This window comes from Sus scrofa, chromosome 6 (genome assembly GCF_054392235.1).
Source record: "Sus scrofa isolate SSC_HxYL_T2T_F1_AM1 chromosome 6, Sscrofa_HxYL_maternal_Yorkshire_Landrace_v2.0, whole genome shotgun sequence".
Classification (NCBI taxonomy): Eukaryota; Metazoa; Chordata; class Mammalia; order Artiodactyla; family Suidae; genus Sus; species Sus scrofa.
This window is the reverse complement of record NC_139388.1, coordinates 153972501-153991786: the sequence shown is the minus strand read 5'-3', so window position 1 is coordinate 153991786 and position 19286 is coordinate 153972501. Positions and strand designations below refer to the sequence as shown.

General features: G+C 42.4%; 1 protein-coding gene across 7 annotated transcripts in view; it reads left to right on the top strand.

The window, feature by feature from the left end:
• The window catches only part of ATG4C (autophagy related 4C cysteine peptidase), a 296099-nt gene that overhangs the window by 104842 nt on the left and 171971 nt on the right, over nt 1–19286 (top strand). The window contains exon 13 of one of the 7 annotated variants that reach the window (XR_014804814.1): nt 14004–14105. The exons of the other annotated variants lie outside the window; for them this stretch is intronic. The gene's annotated coding sequence lies outside the window, so the exon portion shown is untranslated. The remainder of the gene's footprint in view (nt 1–14003; nt 14106–19286) is intronic. 7 annotated transcript variants of the gene reach the window in all.

Sequence of the window (19286 nt, the reverse complement as noted above, 5' to 3'; positions counted from 1 at the left end):
GAAGATATTCTATCTCATTTTTATAAAAAGCAGCTCTTTCCTTTCCAAATTATTGACACGTTAGTTTACAAATCTGAGCTGTTAAGGATGCTGTCATCTTGTGAAGATGTAAGCCCAGTAAACTACCCCTGTCCTCAGCACTAAAAAATAAAACGTGTCCTTTTGAATAGGAAAAAAAGTACTAATAATACCTTGGCAATAGAACACATACTATAATTAATATTCCAGTATATGAAGTGCCCCCCTGAACCTACATACAAGCTATTTATCTAGGGCAGGAATTCTCATTGTGGTTCAGTGGGTTAAGAACCCAACACAGTCTCACTAAGGATGTGGGTTGGATCTCTGACCTCGATCGCTCTGGTGTTGCTGAGCTGCGGTGTAGGTTGCAGATGTGGCTCAGATCCTGTGTTGCTGTGGCTGTGGCATAGGCTGAAGTTGCAGCTCCGATTTGACCCCTAGCCTGGGATCTTCCATATGCCCCAGTGTTGTCTGTTATTTAAAAAAAAACAAAACAAAAAAGTTGTCTAGGGCAAAATTTTAGCCTGTGTCCACAAGACATAATTGTTCTGGTAAACCATGCTAAGGAATACATTTGCGCCCCTAATATCAATCAGTGTGATTTACCCAGTTGGACTAACCTGGCTGGCCATGGTTATTAAATAAGCATCCATCAAGTCTCCATAGAGATGCACTTTTAAAGTCAATCAGTGTTCCCACATCCCCTTTTTTGACTTGGAACAAAAAGCAGATTATGTCAAGGAGCAGGATCAGAAATAGAGCTTCCGGGAGTTCCCGTCGTGGCACAGTGGTTAACGAATCCGACTAGGAACCATGAGGTTGCGGGTTCGGTCCCTGGCCTTGCTCAGTGGGTTAAGGATCCGGTGTTGCCGTGAGCTGTGGTGTAGGCTGCAGACTCGGCTTGGATCCCGCGTTGCTGTGGCTCTGGCGTAGGCTGGTGGCTACAGCTCCGATTGGACCCCTAGCCTGGGAACCTCCATATGCCGCGGGAGCCGCCCAAGAAATAGCAAAAAGACAAAAAAAAAAAAAAAAAAAAAATAGAGCTTCAACATAATCACATGTTAAAAGTAACATTCTAGGGTCTTTACCATTTAGTCAACTTCTCATAAAAGGTCTCTCTCCTTTCTTCCCCTGTTTCCTCAGGGAGGGTATGCTCCAGAACCACACTTCCTGGGTTCAGATACCAACTCTGCCACTCTCTGCCTATATAATCCTGTGCAAATTATTTAATGTTCTTGTGCCTCAGTTTCCATCTCTGAGGAAAAATAGTGATTTCTATCATAGAGAGTTATTAAGAGTCTTAAGTGGGTCAATTCTATTCTTTCTTCAATACTGTACTTCTCTGTGTCCTTGCTGTTAAATGTAGTAATCAGCTTTTAGTTTTCTTTTTATTTAATCCATCAGCCCTGTTCGGAGTTTATAAATTTCTCTTCCTCTTCACTAGGCTGGCAAGATACTTTGTTGCCCTGTGTTGTCTCCTCTTTCACCGCTACTTCTAAAGGTTTCCTTCATCTCTTTAATTTGAAAATATTGAGGTGCCCTAGAGCTTAGTCTTTACCCTTTTTTCTTCTCTTTTTTGGTCTTTTAGGCTGCAGCATATGGAAGTTCCCAGGCTAGGGGTTGCACTTATACTCTTTGATGGTTTCCTGCAGTTTCATGACTTTAAATATCATCTATATGGTGGATAACTCCTCTTAACTATATGTTGAATCTCTCCTCTTAACTAGCTGTTTCGCATCTCCAGTTAGACATCTAGTAGGCACCCCGAATTTAACACAAAGTTAATCCCCTGTTCTCTTCTCTCTCCACCCAAATAAAGCTGCATCTTTCACAGTCTTCTTTCTCAAGAAAGGACAGTTCTATCTACTCAGTTGCTCAGGCCGGAAACCATGAAGTCATCCTTAACTCCTCTCTCTCTTTCTCATGCCTTGATTCAATTCCACCAAGGGATCTTGCTCTCTCTCCTTAAATATACATCTAGAAATCAGCTTCTCCTCAGCACTCCTCTCCTACTCTCCTGCTCCAAGCCTCTCATTTCTCACCTGGATTATCGCATCAGCTCCTATACTTGAGTCCTTGCCCCCCTACAGCCTGTTCTCCACATAGCACACAGGGTGATCTTTAAAAAAAAAAACATGTCAAAACCCCACATGGGGTCCTAGTCACTCAATGCAGAAACCGAGGTCCTCATGATGGCTCACAAGGTCCTTTGTGTTCTGGCCCCCGGTTACCCTAGCGACCTCATCTCCTCCACCTCTGCCCATTACTCACCCCTCCTCAGCCACACAGTCTCCTTGCCCCTCAAACATGCCAGGCAGCCTCCTGCCTTAAGTCTCTGTGTTTGCTTTGCCTTCTGCTGTCCTTCCCTAAGACATTCTTGCGGCTCGTTCCCTTGCCCCTTTCAGGTGTTTGCATACAGATCACCTTGTCATCAGTGTCTTCTCTGACCACCTCACTGAATACTGCAACCCCCTACCCCTACATCCACATCAAGCTCTTCCTGTTTCTGTTCTCTGTTTTATGTTTCTCCATAGCACTTATCACTGTCCAGCATTCCATATGTTTTATGTGTTTGTTTATTGCGGCTTCCCTTATAGAATGTAAATTCCTAGAGAGCCAGAGTTTTTATATGTTTTGTTTGCTATAGAACTCCTAGCACCTAAAACAGTGCTTATCATATATTAGAGCTCTATAAATATTTGTTGAATAAGTGAGCAAATTGTTTAGGGTAGTTCTTGGCACCTAATGAGCACTCAAAAAAGCTTAACTATTACTTTAAAAGTTGTTGGGCATAGTATAGGATAATTATAAGCAAAGAGTCTACTTATGCCTATTAATGACCCTATAACTCCGTACAGTAAAGATCTTTGTTATTTTACTTTAGTCTCAAATATCCCTTTTGGAAATACCCCAGTGCTGAGCACCAAACTTTGTATACCCTCAGGAAATGTTGGTTGGATATATGAGTGGTTCAGTTCATTTCTGACTTGGGAATCTCCTCTTTGGAAGGCCAAGACTAGAAACCCAATGTTCTTTAGGAGCAGCTTCCTGATTACATCTTTTCAAGACAAAAGCTTAGTGCTTTTTTAGCAGAAATTTATAGACAAGAATTTCCCCTTCTTCTATTCTAAGACTTTGTTCTTAGACCTGGGCCCATTTATTTTTAACTTAAAATTACTAGGTAATTTTATTGTGGGGCTTGGTGTCCATGTGTATTACAATATAAAATCCAGTATCCTAGCAAATGATAGACGTGGTCATAAAGATCCCTTTGCCAGGTCAGTTCAGCAGATACAGAAATCTATCGTGTGCTAAGCACTGTGCCACACACTAGAGATTTGTCAGTGACTAGTGCTTTATTCTGCCTTTAAAGAGCTCAAGAACAGTGGAGAAGACAGACACATAAATAATTATATTTTAGAGTTCCTGTTGTGACTCATTGGGTTAAAGATCCAGTGTTACAGCAAGCTGCAGGGTAGATCGCAGATGCAGCTTGGATCCAGTGTTGCTGTGGCTGTGGCGTAGGCCTGTGGCTGCAGCTCTGCTTTGACCCCAAGCCCAGGAACTTCCATATGCCGCACATGTGGCTATAAAAAGAAAAAGTTATATTCAATACACTGTAATAAGTGCTTTAAGGGAAGCATACGCAGAGGTACAGAGGGAGCAAATAGGAAGGAATGATTAACTCTGGACAATGGTGTGAGTTGGGGAGGAGGTTAAAAGAAGGCTTCTTAAAGGCTATGCTCAAGCAAAGCTTTTACGTACAAAACAGTGTAAACATGAGTTATGGTGAGCAAGCTGGGGGCCTGGAGAGGATGAAGGTGTTTCAGACAGAGAGGGAACAGCATGCCCAGCTACAGAGAGGTGTAACAGCATGGTGTGTTCAGAAAATCACAGATAGTTTGGTAGGGTTGAAGCACAAGGTGTGTGGGTGGGTGGAGGAGGCGGTGGCACGTATGAGAAGTCACAGAACATGAGGCTGCAGGGCTTTCCAAGCAACATTAAGAGCTCCCACGTGGTCAGTGGGGAGCTCTTCAAAACTACTCTGCTTGCTCTACAGAGCATGTATTGAAGAGGATAAGAGTGGCGGTGAGGAGTCTGCTTAGGAGGCCACTGAAAAATCCCAGAGTAAGATGATGACTGGGATGCCTCTTAAGACAGCGTTACTGGAGATGGAGAAGAAGCAAGGACTTTGGAGAGATTCTTAAGAGACTCAGGCAAAACAAATTTGGTTGATTGCATTGTGTTGATGCCATAAGATCATCTAGCCTCAGCTCGAAGTCCCCTTCCAGGGATGGAGGTTTTGCCACTCCTTAGGGCAGTGCCTTCTACCTTTGAACAGTTTTATTGGAAAATTCTGCTTTACCCTGAGCTAACATTGGCCTTCGAAGAGTTGGTTCTGGTGATACCCCATAAGGCCACACAAGTGTGATTCTTTTTCAAGAAAGAGTCTTACTCGGAAATTAAAGATGACTTTTGGATTCCCCCCAAGTGTCCTCAGTTCCAGCTGCCCCCTCACAGGACAGGGTTTCTGGACTCCTTACCATCTTGTTCGTGCTCCTATAGACAAGCATGAAGTATCACTGTTCCTCCTCAGAAACAGCACCAACAACCCATCATTATATACCGGCTCCAGCCCAGCAGATGCGGAGCCCACAGATACGAGGGCCAGCTGTGCTGCATCATCCTATGTGAGGGATTAGAGCATCATTTTAATATTCACATTTAGGGTTCTGGAATTGATTCCCCGAGGATACCGAGGGACCCCTGTACTACCCAGTGGTTGTGTGGTTGTCGCCCAGACATGTGTTTTTATAACGTAGCCTGAGGTTCACAGATTTTTTTTTTTTTTTTTTTTTTGCAGCCGAATCATCAGTGCCTGCTGAGTTTCTGGTCACCAAACCCCACGAGCTAAGTTTTTTCTCACTCTGTCATGTCAAGTCTTATTCTTACCCTGTCAATCCTATTTGGTTCAACTGATTTTTAGAAACTAAGTGTAGGGCTTACATAGTTTCCTATGCAATTTTATCTGCTTGAGTTTGCAGACCCAGAGTTTGTCTGAAATAAAAGTTTACTCAAAACAATAATTTTAACCATGTTTTTCACTTGATAAGTGTCCCAGAGGTTAACCTCTAATTGCATCCCCTCTTTATCTTCCTCTGTTTATATTCCTTTCTTGTCTTGACCTTTTCCTGATCCCACAGCCGCTCAGGAGCTTTAATCACCGGCTTGTTCTGCTGCAACAGCTGACATGGTGCCTGCACGCTGTTGCCCCTTAGCCTCTGTTGTTGCTGCCACTGCCCTGCTGTCACTCCTGGTGAGAGCGGCCGGCTCGGGTTTGTCTTTGGGGTCTGTCACTCCTCTGCGCACTGCTCATTCCCACATTGTAGGTGACACTATTATCACTCACTTTGCTTTGAGTCTTCCTCGTCTTTCCTCTGCCCCAGCAGGTCCCTTGCACACACGGAGAAGACCGTTATCCCTAAGCAGCACATACCTTCTGCCTGTGTGTTTGTATTTTAATATCCCCTGAGTATTCCGACCCTATTTATTTCATCCTACCTTTAGGCTGTTTACAGGCTTCCTAAGGCATCACAGGATTCCTTCGAGGCTGAGACAGAAGGCAATATAGGTTGTAAGCAACAGTCATGAGTTGTGGGGAGGGCCTGGCGTAGAGTCGGTACTCGGTGCTCAGAGCCTGTCACCCCACGTCGCCGCTTCCAGGCAGTCCTCTGCTTGTTCCTGGCTTGAACCTGTGCCCTTCCTCTAGCTACAAAGGATGAATTCCACATGCCCCTCCTGGGTTTGCTCCATTCAGAGCCTGTGCAAGGAGTTGAGAACAATCTCGTCTCCTGGAATCAGGGCAAGAATCTTTCTGCCGAGAGTGAAAACCATTTCCAACCTCTGTACTCTCTTTTTGGAGTTTTGCCTCTTCACACAAACAGGATTTGCACGGGCTGCTCTCATTGGCTGATTCTGAGGCAGATTCCCAGAACGTCCACTGCTCCCACTATGAGACTCATCTCATGTATTTTACTGAATGTGTGTGCTCCTTCTGGCCCAAGAAGCTTGCGGGTGGAGGTTTTTTCTTTTCAGATCTGGCCCCAGTCTGTAGAACCCTCTTCACCTTGGCAGTTGTGACTTAACCTCCCCGAGCATGGCTTCCTGTCTCTACAAGATAAGGAGGATAATACCCTTTCTTTCCTCAAAGGGTTTCTTAAGGATCAAATGAAGTAGTCTATGTAAAATCATTTTATAAGCTCTGAGGAACTGTGCAAGTATTATTATTTACTAAAATCGTCCATCATCCAAATCAGCTCTAATGATCTAACTCAGGCTGCTGGAAAATATGTGACCAATGGAAGGAAGGAAGCTAGTCCTTTGGGGGCTACAAGACTGTCACAGAGTCAAAATCTCCAAATTTTTGGAGTTCCCATGTGGTGCAGCAGGTTAAGGATCTGGCATTGTCACTGCAGTGGCTTGGGCAGCTTCTGTGGTGAAGTTTCAATTTCTGGCCCCCAAACTTCCACATGTCACAGGCGAAGCCAAAAAACAAAACAAAAACTGTCTCGATTTTTGGGGTAAATGGGACCTAATAGATCACTTGGTCCAGTCCCCTCACTTTGCCAATGAAAAATCAGATGAGAGAGGAGCAGGGCATTTGCCTTGAGATTTGCTTGGGTCTGAGGATCTGCTGAGAAGTAATAATTCCCAAACCTGGAGAAGGCAAGAGAGCAGCCAATAATCCAGAAACTGGTGATCTTTCTACATGGATGGTTTTTTTTTTTTTTTTTTTTTTAAACCTCTTTCCTTACCTTGAGAGCAACGTCCGGCTTCCTCTGGCTCACGGGCACCTCAAAAACCCACCTGTGTCCTTTCAGCAAATGGTTTCCCCAAAGCAAACACAACTGTGTTGTTGTTTGTCTCTCAGTCGCTCTGCTGTGCAGGGAACGAGGGCTCCACTCTTGATCAGCCGGGGACTCCAGTGCCAAGCCTCTGATATATAGTGTGGGGACTGCAGGGCATCCGAGTTGTAACAAGAACAAGATGAGCTTGTGGCCTCGGGCTTCTAACCTGCTCCTCAACCCACACTTCAAAGAAAGTTATTACACAAGAGTTAGACTAAATCAAACCAAACTGTAATGTTTGCGTACTGTGGCCCATTTTCCGATCTCATTGTATCTCACCACTAGTCCCTCAGAAACCCAACTGGGAGTAGAGCAAAACGACCCAATGATAATTTAGTTGTAGGTCTTTAAAAATGAGCCCAACTGATTTATTTTGAAATTTCAGTTAAGCATGATGTCAAGAAAATCTCTCTGGCTATTTATCATCTTTTTTCCTCCTGCATAGGCTGAATAGGCAGAATAAAATTAGACACTGGCTAGTCACATGCTTCCAGCCTTTGTTGTGGGCAGATATTGTTACCAGAATATCACAATGTTAAGATATTTTGATGATAATTTTCTGCCAAAAGAATACTCATCATGGCAAAAAAAAAAAAAAAAAAAAAAAAAAGGTCTTTACTATGCCGTTTACTTTATTAGCAATGTTATGCAGATGCTGTGGGAAGAGGGACAATGAGTGATCTAAAGGTGTAGATTTCACTTTGGTTAGAACTACTACTGCCATTTTTCCAAATCACCGTAACCTGAAAGCCTGAAAAATTGCCTTTTTCTTCTGTAGCTGTGAACAGTGGCTACAAGATCTATCTAGTCTTCGAATCATCAAAGAAATAAAGTTTATATTCATTGTTGTCTACTGTTGAGTACATTTTGCAGGATGGTTTAGAAAACTTTATATATGGCAACTTCCATTTAATCTAGTAATTGAACCATTAAAACCCATCCCTCCTAACCATTCTCTAGGCATTTGTTGTGTACAACAGGGAAACTTTTAGACAATCTTTTAGTTCCAACCATGAATCATTGCAGTGTCTCAGAATCGTGGAGGGTTGGGGCTGGGAGAGAAGAAGGAAACTGAGACCAGAAAGACAGGTAATTTACTCAAGGTTGCAAGCCAGTTACGCAGAGCCAGGGCTAGAACTCAGGTCGGTCGCTTTCTCCTTACATCCCCTATGTGGCACCTCTCTTGTTAGATCAAGGATGACAGCCTGGAAAACCAAAATCAAAGAATTTTATATGAGCAGAGACAAAAGTGAACTTTTAAAAAATCACAAAACCGAAGGCTCGTAAATAAACAAACAAGCAGTCCAGCCAAGCATCCAGCCCAAAAAGAGGAGATGAGAAGCTGCAAAGTTCAGGGAAAAGTTATGACCTGGGTCTGAAGGCAAGAGGAGATGGGGAGTCTTTTGGCTTCTGTTGCCTGGACACAACTCTGGTGTGGAACTGACTCTTTTCATGGTTCCTTTCCGTATGTCTAGTTACCGCTCCGATATTTGTGTACCAGACTTGGATTTCAATTGCTTTGCTTTGGAAAAGTTAAAGACTGTGATGCTGTTGAAGAGACCCTCCTCCTCCTCGATGTTCTATGGCCTGTCCTTTTCTGGCCACCTATCTTCTGAGCCAGAAGGTTAATCAGTCCAGCACTCAGTCTTGACTCAAACTCAACCCCAGAAAAGAGTATCACAAGTCACTGCCCTTGGGGAGACCCTAATCTGTTTTCAAGGTTACAAGGCATAGGAGCACCTTGAAATTATTTGCAAATGTGCATGTACATGTGAATATCTTTGAGGAAAGAGTCAAAGAGATATCTGATTATCAGAGGGTTCCATGACTCAGAGAGTTTAAGATTCATTGGTCCAGTTGGAGAAATGAGACTAACTTACAGAATCAGCGAAATAAGAACAGTATATGATGTATTTGTGAGAGCAACGTGGGTCAGCGTGACACAGCTGCCAGAATGGGATGGAGGTTTTAGGTGTGTCTTGAAGGGTAGAAGATATCCGGACAGGTAGAGAGGATGTGCCTGATGGGGAGAAGGCAGCAAATTGGAATTGGAAACTAAAATTTATTCAACAGAATGCATTTATATTAGACATCGTACTACATATGATCTCATCTAATCTCCACAACAAGACAGTGCAGTGAGGATTATCATCCCCGTGTTACAGGTGAAAACAGATACAGGGAGGCGAGGTGCCTTGTATACAATTGGGAGACTGCCAAAGCCAGATCAAGGACCCGAGTCAAGGCTATGAAACGTACAGTGTGGGAGATACAGTCAATACTTTTGTAATGTCTTTGTGACAGATGGTAACTGACTGTGGCGATCATTTTGAAATATATAGAAATTTTTTTTTTTTTTTTTTTGCCTTTTTGTCTTTTTAGGGCCACATGCATGGCATATGGAAGTTCCCGGGATAGGGGTCAGATTGGATCTGTAGCTGCTGGCCTACTCCACAGCCGCAGCAAGGCAGCATTGGAGCCTCGTCCTCGACCTTCACCACAGCTCATGGCAATGCCAGATCCTTAACCCACTGAGAGAGGCCAGGGATCAAAGCTGCATCCTCATGGATACTAGTCAGGTTCATTAACCACTGAGCCACAATGGGAACTCCGAAGTGTTGAGTCACTATGTTGTGTAACATGAACTATTGTTGTGTTGGAGGTCACTTATACTACAAAAACAAACAAACAAACTCATAGAGAAAGAGATTGGATTTGTGGTTATCAGAGATGGGGGTAGGGGTAGAAGATTTGGATGCACTTCTGGTTGTATGATATATAAGTACTAGAGATGTAACATAAAATGTGGTACATGTAACCAGCACTGCTGTGTGTTGTGTGCGAAAGTTGTTAAGAGTAAATCCTAAGAGTTGTCATCATGAAGGCCTTTTTTTTCTATTTCTTTAATTTTGCATCTTTATGGGATGACGGATATAGTCATTCGATGATGTATGTGAGTCAAATCATTATGCTGTACACCTTAAATGTGTACAGTGCTGCATGTCAATTATATCTCAATAAAACTGGACATAAACAAAAAATAGGTCATTTGAGCCCAGAACCTTCTTGCTGAGGAGTAGGGCTCATGTGACAGTAGAGCTAGATCCTGTCACGCTAGGCTAGGAGCATAGTGAACATTGATTGAGCACTTACTAGGTTCTAGTCACGGTGCTCAGTTCTCTATCTTATTTCATCTTCAAAATAACCCTCTGGGAGGGTTCTGTTGCTTTCTTCACTTTGCACTTGTGGAACCTGAGGTTATGAGTAATTTACCAAGATTCACACAGGTAATGTTTGGTTGACCTGGAACGAATTGAAATTCAAATCTAATCTCTTTGACTTCAGAGCCCCACCCTTGACTTTTTTTTTTTTTTTTTTTTTTTTGTCTTTTTGCCATTTCTTGGGCCGCTCCCGCGGCATATGGAGGTTCCCAGGCTAGGGGTCGAAACGGAGCTGTAGCCACCAGCCTACGCCAGAGCCACAGCAACGCAGGATCCGAGCCGCGTCTGCAACCTACACCACAGCTCACAGCAACGCCGGATCATTAACCCACTGAGCAAGGGCAGGGACCGAACCCGCAACCTCATGGTTCCTAGTCGGATTCGTTAACCACTGCGCCACGACGGGAACTCCGGAGCCCCACCCTTGAAACAGGTTAGAAAATTAACTTTTGTCAGTGTTCACAGTGTGCCAGGCACTGTGCTGGGTGCTTTCTACGCAGCATCACATTCACTTCCACGAGAAATCCTAAGAAGGGACATACAGTTTTATTTCCTGTATTTTACAGAAGAGAAGCAAAGTCGCACGTGAACTAAAGCTCAGGAAGATTTGGTAGTTAGTCCGAGGTTATGGTTTTGCAAGGCTGAAGTCTAACCCAGGTTCTCTGGCTCCGGAATCTGAAACTCCTGTGTACCGTTTGCCCAAACCAGGGATTCTGGAGTGAAGGACTAAAGACACGTCTCTTAACTATTCCCTGTCCTCCCATTGTATTTCTTATCTTTTCCTGGGTGGTTATTTTTTCATGCCTCTCAGTGGCTTTCTTATTACTTCAGATCCTTATATACAATGGACCCAAATCACTATTAAAAGGAAGCCTGGGTAAACTTTTTTTGTAATAAGTGGAGCTAATACTTCATTTTTCTCTCAAATATCTATCGTGCCCCTACTAAGGGCTGCTCAGGGTGCTGGGAATATAAAGACACAAAGAAAAACATCCTTCTTTCTCTTCAAGGACTGCACAAGTAGATGCAAACTATTGCATTTGGAGTGGAAAAGCAACGAGACCCTGCTGTAGAGCACAGGGAACTCTATCTAGTCACTTGTGATGGAACATGATGGAGGGTAATGTGAGAAAAAGAATGTCTGTATGTATGACTGGGTCACTTTGCTGTACAGCAGAAATTGATAGAACATTGTGAATCAACTGTAATAGAAAAAAAATAAAAATCTTAAAAACAACCTGCTTGGTCTCTCGAAGAGGATAGATGCTGGGCACATAGACCAATAATTAAAATGCAATATGGGAGTTCCCGTTGTGGCTCAGTGGATTAAGGACCTGACATTGTCTTCCTGAGGATGCGAGTTCAATCCTTGGCCTCACTCAGTGGGTTAAGAATCTGGCATTCTTGAGAGCTATGGTGTAGGTTGCAGACATGGCTTGAATCCTTTGTTGCTGTGACTGTGGTGTAGGCTGGCACTGCAGCTTCAATTCGACCCCTGGCCCGGGAATTTTCATATGCCACAGGTGTGGCCCTGCAAAGAAAATCGAATAAATAAAATAAAATGCAGGGCAATAACTGGGATAACTGGTGTGATAGAGGTAGGGACCGAGTAATGTCGGAGCACAAAGGTGGGGCACCTGACTCAGATTGGGGACGAGGGTATTGGGAGTTGGGGAAAGTGTCCCCAAGCACGTGCCACTTGAATAAACTGTTTTGAGCTCAGATCTTGTGGGCTTTCTATATCCAGTAGGCTGTTTATGGCATTTTGAAGCTGTTCATTCAGGGTGGTCAGTACCATGCCACTTAACTGCAAGTTCTCTTTTAGACACACACCCCCCCCACACACACAAATCTCTCATGCTACCTTTACTAGCTCATTGCACAATTGCTTTTCTTTTTTTATTGAAGTAGAGTTGATTTAAAATGTTGGGTTAATTTGTCTGCTGTACAGCAAAGTTGTTCAATTATACATATACATATAGATGAGCGATCAAAACCAGGTCATTTGTTGCCAGGGGCATGCAAAGGGGCACAGGGAACTTTTTCAGGTTATGGAAATATTCTATATTGTGATTATAGTGGTAGGTACCCAATTCTATGCATTTATCAAAATTCACCAAAATGTACACCTAAAGTTGAACATTATTATATGCAAATTATACCTCAATAAAGCTAATTTTAAACAATCTAAAAAGAGAAAAATACAGAAAGGCCTTGGAAATATCTTTGGTTTAAAATAACACTGTCGGAGTTGCTGTTGTGGCTCAGTGGTTAACGAATCTGACTAGGAACCATGAGATTGCAGGTTCAATCTCTGGCCTTTCTCAGTGGGTTAGGGATCCAGCGTTGCTGTGAGCTGTGGTGTAGGCTGGTGGCTACAGCTCCGATGAGACCCCTGGCCTGGGAACCTCCATACGCCGTGGGAGCGGCCCAAGAAATGGTAAAAAGACAAAAAAAAAAAAAAAAAAAACAAAACCTGAAAAACAAAAAACAAAAACAAAAACAAAAAAACCCACTGTCACCTTTAAAAATTTAAGTTTTGCCATATTGGATAATAAAAGTATAGAAATGTTTTTTATGAAACAATGCTAAAATTCTAAAAGGCTGGTGAAAATCAATCAGTGCTCATTATGTCTTTGAAATTATATCAGCCAACTCTATTTTCTTGTATGAAATGAGCAATTCAATATATACATTTCGGAAGCCGTTGCTACTGTCTAGTGTACAAGGGTCTGATTAAGCATGATCCAAAAAGAGCTTGCAAGTAGGTCTGTTTACTAACATTTCAATTTCTATGCCTCATTTATTAGACTTAGAATAAAAAGGTGAGAGGGCTGTTTGGGGTTGTCTTTAACCTTGATGATATTTCCACTGAAGCAGCATAATGGCTCTTAATTGCTTAAGTGAAGAGAACATGTTGACGCGTCCGTCTTTGGGCTACGAGCTCAGAGCCTAAACCATTATGCTAATTCAAGCATTATATACACCAAAGTATTTATGGGACTGACACAAGTGATGTTGCAGGTAAAGGGCTGTGAAATGGTCTGTAAACAGAGAGAATTGATTTGAGGCCCAAAAGCAGTGCTGTTAAAAGTCACAGCCATTGAACAGCCAACCCTACAATTTCTATCCAGATTGTCAAACTGGGTCAGACGGTGTCAGCAGGGCTGCCATTAGAGATCAGATGGGTGGTTTAATAATATGTAAACCAACCACATAAACAAGTAATTCTCATGGTAGAGGTCCATATCTACCTTGTGGGTGCAAGCGTGTGCGTGTGTGTGTGTGTGTGTACGTGTGTGTGTGTGTGTGTGTACCTTATGGAAACTTCACAGTGCCAGTCAAATATCAATGCATTGGTTTTTGACAAAAGAAAAACTTCTAGGAGATATAAATTAGACAAGAGAGCAAAAATGTAACATAAAGATATCCAGGGAGAATGAACTTGCAATCATACAGGGAAGGAAGAACAATCAGATTCCAGCACTTGACTTTCTAGACTTTTGACGTCATTTTTTTTTAGGTATCTCTTTCTACAATAGGACTGTACAATTTTTTTGAACCAAACTTAAAATAATTGTAAGACTTCTCATCACCTCCATTACCAGCATGCCTTGCTTTCAATGGTAAAAAAAAAATGGAACCCATTGTTTTAAAAACTAGGTTCCATTTATAGTCTCCAAAATGACGAGTAAGGGGTTTACTCATTCCATTTTTGCTTTAAATATGTGAAAACCAAAATGATCCAGTTATTTAGTCTGATTTTAGAAGATTGTGATGAAAAATTTCCTTCCATCCAGTTTAAAGGAAGAGGAAAATATCGTAGTTCCTTTTCTCCTCCTTTCCAAAATAGGACAAAACAAAACCCTAGAACTGTATTGAGTGGAGTGGAGCATGATGATAAAGATTGTGGACTTGAAGTTTAAGACCCTATTCTGCCACTTGCTGATGTGGGGTAAGTTGTTCAACCTTCCTGCACCTCAGTTCCTTCTTCTGTAAAATGGGCCATTGACCCCCACCGGATTATTATGGGGATGAATATGTAGAAAAGTGCCTGGCACAGAGTAGGCATCCAAGTGATGATGAATATTGCTGATACCTTTTTGGCTGCATAAAATTTTTTTCCATTTTAATGATTTTTGTTTTTTTCCATTATAGTTGGTTTACAGTATTCTGTCAATTTTATACTGTACAGCAAAGTGACTCAGACACACACACACACACACACACACACACACACACACACACACATTCTTTTTCTCACATTATCCTCCATCATAAGTGGCTAGATGAAGTTCCCAGTGTTATACAGTAGGATCTCACTGCTTATCCATTCCAAAGGCAATAGTTTGTATCCATTCACTCCAGATTCCCAGTCCACCCCACTCCCTCCCCTCTCCACCTCGGCAAGCACGAGTCTGTTCTCCAAGCCCCATGAGTTTCTTTTCTGTGGAAAGGTTTATTTGTGCTGTATATTAGATTCCAGATATAAATGATATCATATGGTATTTGTCTTTCTCTTTCTGACTTACTTCACTTAGTATGAGAGTTTCTAGTTCCATCCATCTTGCTGCAAATGGCAGCATAAACTTTTGATTTATGCATGATCTAATCTATGTCTCAATACACTTTTTTTCTTTCTTAGAATTCAGAGAGATCATTGATATTCTAGGGCATTTACTGGAAATATATGGTATCTAAAAAAACCAAACAGCTCAAACTATTCTCTCAAGCCTGAAAATTCATTAAAGTGAACTTTTTTTTTTCTAACAACAACAAAAACAACCAGTTCCCTGTTATTGCTTTTAACTTTCCTTTTTTCCACAGGGAAAATCTCCTATCATAGGGTTAGGTTCTACACCAGGAGCATAGCTTCCTCATTTGGTTTCAATGTTGGTGGCGCTCACCATGCGTGGATAACAGTGACGTTCTGTGCTAATTGATGTGGATCAGTTAAATTCTCCAGGCCCCTCTTTTGGACAAGAATCTCTAGGATGCTTTTCCTCTTACTAGGTTGATGTTTTATTCAATTTGCTGCCATTCCAAGACAAGATTTTAGTGTATAGTTCTGCTTATATCAGTTTGAATTTTGTCTTCTTTTTTTTTTTTTGTCTTTTCTAGGGCTGAACCAGAGGCATATGGAGGTTCCCAGGCTAGGGGTCTAATAGGAGCTGTAGCTGCCAGCCTATGCCAGAGCCACAGCAACGCTGGATCCAAGCCACGTCTGAAACCTACACCACAGCTCACAGCAACGACGATCCTTAACCCACTGAGCAAGGCCAGGGATCGAACCCACAACCTCATGGTTCCTAGTCAGATTTGTTAACCACTGTGCCATGATGGGAACTCCCTGGAAAATATATTTTAATTAAAAAACTGTAACTGGGAGTTCCCGTCGTGGTGCAGTGGTTAATGAATCCGACTAGGAGCCATGAGGTTGCGGGTTCGATCCCTGGTCTTGCTCAGTGGGGTAAGGATCCAGCATTGCCATGAGCTGTGGTGTAGGTCGCAGACATGGCTTGGATTCCACATTGCTGAGGCTGCAAGTAGGCCAGCAGCTACAGCTCCAATTAGACCCCTAGCCTGGGAACCTCCATATGCCGTGGGTGTGGCCCTGGAAAAAGCAAAAAGACCAAAAATAATACTACTACTAATAATTTCCAGGAAAACATATTTCCAAAATTTCCTGCCTAGGAATTTTTGATGGATTTCAGAATTTTGAGTGATTGTATTTTAAATGGCGCAATATGAAATCAAGCCTTGGTTTAGGGTTTTTTTTTTTTGGTCTTTCGTCTTTTGAGGGTCGAACCCGTGGCATATGGAGGTTCCCAGGCTAGGGGTCTATTCGGAGTTGCAGCTGCTGGCCTGCACCAGAGCCACAGCAACGCTGGATCCAAGCTGTGTCTGCAGCCTACACCACAGCTCACGGCAACGCTGGATCCTCAACCCACTGAGCGAAGCCAGGGATTGAACTCGCAATCTCATGGTTCCTAGTCAGATTCGTTTCCACTGAGCCACAACAGGAAATCCCTGATTTTAATTTTTAACATCTCCCTTTAGAATGTGCATTAGTGAGAAGATAAGATTTTGATTTAATTTTAATCAGTTCATCAGTTCTAGGAGTAAATTGTATTATGATATTTTCTAAGAGCTTAACATGTGGGAGCATATCAAAGGTTATACAGTTCTGTGGTTGCAAAAAAGGTCTGTTTTAAAATTTCTACTATGCCACACATGCATCTTTTAGGAAATATTTTTAAATGCACCTATGACATCCCTTAATTGTAGGTGAAAGAATTTTTTCTATTTCTTTCACAATGTGTGTGTGTGTGTGTGTGTGTGTGTGTGTTTGCTTTTTAGGGCCGCACCCGAGATATATGGAGGTTCCCAGGCTAGGGGTCCAGATGGAGCTGCAGCTGCTGGGCTACAGCCACAGCAACGCAGGATCCAAGCCATGTCTGTGACCTATACCACAGCTCATACCATACCTTAACCCACTGAGCAAGGCCAGGGATCGAACTTGCATCCTCATGGATGCTAGCCAGATTCGTTAACTGCTGAACCACGACAGAAACTCCGACAATATTTTTAAGCTAGAGTTTTTTTTCAATCTTTGAACTTAACACAAATTTGTTTCAGACACTGTCATAACAGAGATGCTGTCATTAACAGCTGGGGAGAAATTCGGTAATAGGACCAGAGATGATCTCTAGAGGTTATTTTGTTTCGGTCCTTTTCATAGATAGGATTATGTCCATAATTCTGGACCAAGAGGGGTCTAGCTTATTTATAAAGGTGTCTTAGCAATTTCACAGCCTCACTTAGTCACTCATTCAGAGATTCTATAACCCAGGGCAATAATTCTTCAATAAAGTTTAAGCCAAATCAGAATCATCCCAAAGTAAAGCTTTATAGATGGTGCCCTTCCTATCCTCTTGCCAAAGTCAAAAAGATGTACAAACAGCTTGATTTGGGTCTCTGGTCCCCTTAGGCCACAGAGAGGAAGCCTTTGAGTCTATCAGGGGTGACAAATAGATTTCAGCATGAGTGTCATTTCTGATGGATCAGTGGTAGTTGCTTCGAGCAGGGCATTGGAGGACCTGATGCTCTGTGCATAATCAGCAGGAAATCATGCCGAAATCTGTTAGCAATGCCTGCCCTGGTGAAGGTGTGAAAGGTGGAGCAGGTTTTTCCTAAGGACATTCCATTCTGAATTTGTATGTTGTGTGTTCTTCCCTGTTGCGTGTCTTTCTCAGTTGAAGCTACTTTCAGTTAGTAAACCAGTACCTGTCTAGATTACTACAAAGCAGATGTGTTCTTCCATGTGTTATCACATTTAAAATTTTTCATCTGGAAAATATCCTGAGTGCTCTTTTTTTCCTGAAAAATAAAAAATAAGGGTTTCTTCTGAAAGCCTGAAACTTTAACTTCACTGAACAAATGTATCGAATACTATGTGCTAGGCATGTACCAGGCGTGTATGGGTAACCATTACGGGACTGTTTTCTTTGTTCAGAATATTTTTTTAATAATTTTTTTTATTTTCCCACTGTACAGCAAGGGGGTCAGGTTATCCTTAGATGTATACATTACAATTACATTTTTCCCCCACCCTTTCTTCTGTTGCAACATGAGTATCTAGACAAAGTTCTCAATACTATTCAGCAGGATCTCCTTGTAAATCTATTCTAAGTTGTGTCTGATAAGTCCAAGCTCCTGATCCCTCCCACTCCGTCCCCCTCCCATCAGGCAGCCACAAGTCTCTTCTCCAAGTCCATGATTTTCTTTTGTTCAGAATATTTTTATTGGAATTCCCATTGTGGCACAGCGGAAACAAATCCAACTAATATCCATGAGGATATGGGTTCAATCCCTGGCTTTGATTAGTGGGTTAAGGATCTGGCATTGCTGTGAACTGTGGGGTAGGTTGAAGATGCGGCTCGAATCCCATGTTGCTGTAGCTGCGGTGTAGACCAGAGGCTACAGCTCCCATTTGACCCCTAGCCGGGGAACTTCCATATGCTATAGGTGCGTCCCTAAAATAGCAAAAATAAATAAATAAATAAATAAAGTTATTCCGTAAGTTAAACCCTGCCTAAAATCTCTAGAAATATTTTGTGCCCAATAAATCTGAGTTATCCTTTTTAAATGTCTTTTTTCCCCCTTTTTTGGTCACCCCATGACATGTGGAGTTCCTGGGCCAGGGATCAGATCTGAGCTGCAGTTGTGACCTATGGATCCTTAACCCACTGTTCTGGGCTGGGGATCAAACCTATGAGCCAGCGCTCTAGAGACGCCACAGATCCCATTGCGCCATAGTGGGAACTCCTTAAATGTCTTATATGCTGAATTTGGCTAAACATGTTTAGGCTCTCAGCGTCTCTTTCCCTCTCCCCTAAAAGGACACATGGAAGCAGCCTGACCTGGGAGTTGAGAGATCTGGTCTCTGGTCCTGGTTCCATCACTAGCAAGCAGGGGGACCTTGAACAAGTCCCTCCACTGGCATGTGGTCCTGTTCCCCATCTATAAAAGGGAACACCACAGACCCCTGGAATGTTGTGAGGCTGGTCATGTGGCAAAAGAAAGCACTTGGAACAGAAAGATGTCTTAGGGCCAGTGCTGTCTGTTACATCAGCATGGAGTATTGTTTAAAATCGAACAAAGGAGAAACACCGAATGTGATCTAAAAGTATCTAAACATTACAAAGTCTTGCAAATATTGGGGGTGGGGGGGGCGGTGGTGAGGGACAAGGATTTGGTCCAAGTCTGGATATATCAAAAGTGACATAGACCTGCATTCTAATGTGGCTTCTGGCACTTCTAGCACTTTTCAAAGTTCTTTGGAAAGTTACCTAACCTCTTATAAACCTTCATTTCCTTATCTATACAATGGGAATAATCATAGCACCTACCTCAGAGGGTTGTATGTTGGGTTAAATAATGATGTGAAAAGCTTAGTACACTGTCTGGAAGATAATAAGATTTAAGTACATTTTAGCTCCTATTATATTGCTTGGCAGTGCTATTTGGGTAACACATAGGAATAGGATGTTTTCTTTTTTATGGTTATAATAATCCCTCACATTTGTTAACGATTACCAAGTGCCATCACAGAGCCTCCTGATGTTGCACAGCC